The following is a 6,000-nucleotide window of genomic DNA, read 5'->3' on the forward strand; positions in this document are numbered from 1 at the left end:
ACTTATAAATTATTAGAAAATAAAAAAAAATATAAACAAAAATTAAAAAATAAATTTTTAAAAGTAATTATTATACTCGTCATATTAAAATCAATAAATAAGCATACATATGAATATTAAATAAAAAATATTAAAATAATTAAAATCAAGACTTTTAGTGCATATATGAGATAATTTGAAAAATACAATAAGACGCATAGTTTAAAATTTGGTAATATTAATTATAAGAATTTATTAATTATAGATATTATATGTATAAAATTATGAATATTATGAGTATAAAATTATGTATGTTATTAATATAAAATTATAAATGTTATGTGTATGAATTTATAGATGTTACGAGTAAATTTATTAATTGAATAAATTAATTTAAGAATTTGATTATTTTTTCAAATTCAATTATGATAAAATTTAAAAACATCTGTGTTAACTTTCTTACAAAAGATAGGATTGAGACTCGAACCCGCGTGTTAACTTTCTTACAAAAGATAGGATTGAGATTCGAACCCGCGACCTCTAGATGAGTATGAAGAGACTATGCCATTTGAGCTATAACTTGTTGGCAATTTGATAGTTACTTATGCAATAACTAAAAAATGATATGTATATGGATGTAATATCTAATAAATATTAATTTAATTTTTAGATGTTAGTTGTATGTAATTATAGATGTTATGTGTATGAATTTAGTTAGTACAGTATAATTATAAATGCACATAAAAACAAAAAAAAATTAAATCAGTTTATTATCATACCTCATCAGAGCTAGTGTGGTTTTCTATATTCTTAAAAATTGGTTGACTGGAAACAATTTCATCGGGTGAGTCCGTCTATTGTTCAAATTATTTTTCAACTCCTTCTAACATAGGTACCATGTTAAGGTCAAATTCAAATGCCATATTATTTGCAATGATAACTATGACTTGTTATAATTTTTTTTGGCCTATCCCAATTGTGCTTCCAATTGAACTAAAGTCGTGATTTTTAGGTACTTAATATAGATGTTCCTATTGTGCTTCAATTACAATAAAGTAATTTTTGTCTCTAAACCTATACGGCCTTCACGATTTTTCTAGCAATTACAATGAATGAAACAAGCTCTTTATGTTTCACTTAATCTCCACATACAAGCCTTTTTGCTATATAAGTCTTACAAGTCCTGAAAATCCCTTACTCCTAAAACGCGTCTCTTCTAGCACGTCTAGTCCACGCGCCTTCTTAATAGATTTTTCAATCAATGAATGCGCGAATATATAACTTCCTTTTTCGAAAGGATTTGGTTTTCTTTTTCGAATTTCTTTTGTGTTTTCTTACCTTCTCTCTTCGATCTCTTTCGTGCGTTCCTCTATGCGTTCTCCTTCGATGTTTACTTGTGTTTCTCTCTCTGTTCTCTTTTTTCATTTTTTCTCGATTTCCATTCTTTCTTAAATCAAGCTCTGAAATCATTTATTCAGATTGTCAGCTGAACCAAAACGAAGTGGATTTTGAATTTGAATCCAATAAAGTTCCTGAGGTGTGGTTTAATTCCAGTTAATATTTTTGTTAGTAGTTTATGATTGTGGAGCTTAATAATGTGTGAACCTTACCTGTGAAATTTGTTGTTCGTTGTTTGAATTGAATCTAATGTACTAGTTCTGATGAATTTTCTGCATTTTATATCAGACTTTCGAATGTAAATCAGAAATATTTGGGTGTATTTACAGTTTATGACTTTTTATCTGACTGAGGGTGAATTGTCTTATTCTTTTAGTTGAATTGTTTTAGTTTCTCTTTAATGATGATTTATGACTCAGATTTTTGTTATTTTTTATGATGGTTTTATAATTGTATTTGCATTATGCTTGTTTTAATATAGTGTATTTTGGGTGTACTTTACAGCCCCTCTGTAATGTTGATGAGCAGTTTGTTCCTAAGATTGGGATGACTTTTAATACGCTTGAAAATGCTGCAAAATTCTACAAGGATTATTCGAAGGCTGCAGGTTTTTCTACAAGAGTTCAGAGCATAAATAAAAAGGGAAACGAAATTAAGAATCAATTGATTACATGTAGCAGAGAAGGAAAATGAAAATCGAAAATATCTCCGACCGAGAAGAGAAACCCCTCAGCTGGTTTAAATTGTCCTACAAAAATTTATATACACATATTGAAGGACATTGGTGTTTGGATTATTTCCAAGGTCGTGTTGCATCATTCACATCTCTGCTATCCAAATCAAGCAGAGATGCTCAAACAGTACAGGGATCTAAGCATGTTCGTGCGTCGTACAATAGAGAATAACGAGGAAGCCGATATCAGACTAAGCAAAACTTACCAATCATTTGTGGCAGCAACCGGGGGTCACCGCGAGTTAAATCTTATCGAAAAAGACGTGAGAAATTACATCACGAGAGAAGTATGGAATGTTTCAGAACTAGACGATGAAAAAGAATTCAAGAAATACTTATTAAGAATGAAATAGAAGAATCAGAATTTCTTTTTCGAGCTTGAACTCGAGGACGATCAGTCGATTAAGATTGCTTTTTGGGCGGACGCAAGGAGCAGAGCTTCCTATGAGTATTTCGGAGATGTTATTTTATTCAACACCACCTACAATACAAACAGGTAATATGTTGTTCTGGTTTATGATATTGAATTAATGCTGTTTTATAAATCTGCTGTAGAGGTCTATATTGGATGTTTTTTGGTGTATAGTTACATTATTTGGGTGTATTTAATGGTTTGAATTCTGTTTTGTCGTAATCTGTTTCAGGTATAATCTGGTTTTTGGTTCTTTTGTCGGGGTGAATCACCATGGTCAGTCAACACTTTTGGGATGCGCTTTGATGAAAAACAAATATTTTCAATCATTTAAATGGTTATTTCAATCTTGGCTTCGTTGCATGGGAGAAAATGCTCCTGAAGGGATTCTCACCAATCAATGCGCATCGTTGCAAAGGGCTATCGAGGCTTGTATGCCAACAACTATTCACCGTTGGTGTATTTGGCACATCATGAAGAAGATTCCAAGCAAATTAAACAGCTACAAGGGACACCTAGAAATCGAACAAGAAATGAACCATGTTGTTTGGAACTCTCATACCAAAGAATCATTTGATAGGAATTGGATTGATTTTCTGCTGAAGTATGGTCTTGTGGACAACAAGTGGCTTTCAGGTAATGTCTTTTAAAATCTGCAGCAGAGGTATAAATTGCATGTTTTTGGGTGTATTATAGTTTGATTTGGGTGTTTTTTGCAGAGCTTTACGAAGATCGTCATATATAGATTTCAATTTATCTAGATCACCACTTCTGAACCGGGATGAGAAGCACACAAAGGAGAGAGAGCATGCATATGTTTTTTAACAAGTTCGTTACCCGGAACAGCTCATTTATCCAATTCGTCAAACAATACGATAATTGCCTTGGAAGCAGGGAGCAAAGAGAGAGAGAATCAGATGTTACAGATTTTTTACACCGTCATATCCTGTGCAAAAAAAATCCTCCATAGAAGCCTAGTTTCAACATGTGTACACTCACCAAAAGTTTAGGAAAATCCAAGCACAATTCAGAGGGAAGGTGAATTGCATCACAAGATCAACGAACTTTGCTCTAGACTATTCAGTATACGAAGTTACAGAACAAGTTTCCAACTCAACATTCAACAAGTTTGCGGTTACATACGACTCAGTAGCAGCCCAAGTAAAATGCTAGTACTTATTATTCGAGTCAAGAAGGATATTGTGTCGTCACGCCCTAAGCGTGTTAAGCTTTGAATGAGTAAACAAAGTGTCACCGAGATACATATTAGAACGATAGAGTAAGAACGTAAAGAGGAGACACACACATATTAAGAACAGCCACGACGGGCCACTATTGGAGCCAAGAAGCAAGAGGTTTGACGAATTGTTGTTTCGTTCGCAAAATATATGCGAATTTGCATAAGAATCCGAGGAGATCACCGCCATTCTCCACCGTGCCTACGATAACGTTGTGGTTGAGATGCAAGAATCGAAAGCCAAAAGGAAAGGGACATGTTTGTTATCTCACGAAGATGCTAACTTGGAATCCGTTAACGAGCCTCAAAGCCCTCCAAGGGTGAGAACAAGAGGACGTCCCAAAAAATAAGCTAGGTTCAAAGTTGGACAAACAGATTCAAATGCCTCAAAGAAAAAGAAAACGAAAGCTCCAAGCGAGGTAAAAGTGATGTTCTTTAAACAAGGAGTAATTGAGTTTATTTTATTTGTTAATAGTTTTGCTAATATGTGAGTTTATTTTTTTCAGTTGAACCTTTTTGATGGTGCATCAGTGGTGCAACCAAATTCTAGCCAATATCACGGACATGTTATGAATTATCTGTTTAGGGATCCAATAGCAGGGGATATGTTTTTGGGTGTATAGTGACAGTATTTTGGTGCAACTCAATTTTTTGGGTGTATTTCTGCATTCTCTTGTGTTTGACATTTTTATTTTTTTATATGTTTTAGATGCTGCTGTTTGTGTTAGAAATTAGTGTTTTGTTTATATTTGTTTGTTTTAAATTTACTATACATATACAATCAAATCCTAAAGAGGTTAACAATTCAAATTTCTAAATTCCCATACCTCTTGGTTGGTTTTTCCATGGAAATATGTGAGGACTCAATTTAGGTGTATACCAGTTATATTTGGGTATATTAGCACGTTTGGTGTTGTTTTTCTTCATTTTTGAACCTGTAATTGATAACTTTTGAATACAGCATAGACAATTTATGCAAAAAAAATTTATAATAAAATTGAATTAAATATTCACAAAATTTACAAAAACTGTTCAAACTATTCCAAGACTATACAGTACTCAAACTAATCACTATCAATATCATCTAATTCTATTTGACAATATGGACTCAATAACACTGCGGATGGCTTGGACAATCTTATTGCTTCACTTTCTCTAATTGCTGTATCTCTGTCTCGATTCATCTCATAAAATAGAATCTGTGAAGCATATCCAAAAGTGGTCCATCTCCGCCTACAATTTAAAATAATATTTGTTTAATGAACTCTGTTAATTTAGTAAAGTAATAGAGAGTTATAGAGTTTTAAACACAATTACCTGTGTCCAATTGTCCTAGTTATATTTCCCCTTTTTAATGTTTTGAGGATCAATTATTTCAAGTCATTTCATTACATAAACAGCACAATCATAGCTGGAAACCAAAAATAAATTAGCAAATTAAAATAGGACAGCAATGGAAAACACAATTTTCAGAGAGAAAGATTTATACTGTATTTTTTTGCCTGAAATGTTGATGTATAGGATTCAATTTCATGATCGTCTTTCTTGAGTGGTGCTCCCTCAGCATATACCCTCATTCTGGAAATCACATACCCCCTAAAAACAAAAAACAGAAATAACTTACACCTAAAGGATCCCATAGTACACCTTATTTTGAACAGAACTACACCCAAATATTAAAATACAAACAATAGAAATAACTTACAACAAATTTATTAAGCTTCATTCTGGATTCGGAGGGACACTTTTTGTGATACGAGTCAAGGATAAAAAAATTTTTCTTTCTAACATCAGCCACCCATATCCACCAATGCTCTGTGTAGCAAACAGGTGCAAATATCTTAAGTATGGCCACATTGAACAGTGTTTTAGTTTAATTGGCACATAACTAAAGAATTGTGATAAGTTTTAGAACTGAAAACTTACATATGGATGAGATGCTAATTTTTTCAGGTCCAAAAAAGGTATGAATATTTTGTAGTCTTCAATCATAAATGGCTTTTTTAAATTTTGGCGGTAAGAACTCGCCCGCTCCCCCCTCCCCCATGATTCCCAATAGCCATGTTCTGCAGCATTTGTGAAACAGCAAAAGAAATATTTAATACACCCAAAATATTACATAAATACACTCAAAATTGAGTTCAATAAACCTTACCACAATAGTAGGGGGAGACAGTAAATTTTTTCTTCAAATCTTTTAATATTTTGTCTGTTCAGAATCAGACACATAGCAGTGACAAT

The sequence above is a fragment of the Arachis hypogaea genome, chromosome 18, assembly GCF_003086295.3.
Source record: "Arachis hypogaea cultivar Tifrunner chromosome 18, arahy.Tifrunner.gnm2.J5K5, whole genome shotgun sequence".
Lineage (NCBI taxonomy): Eukaryota > Viridiplantae > Streptophyta > Magnoliopsida > Fabales > Fabaceae > Arachis > Arachis hypogaea.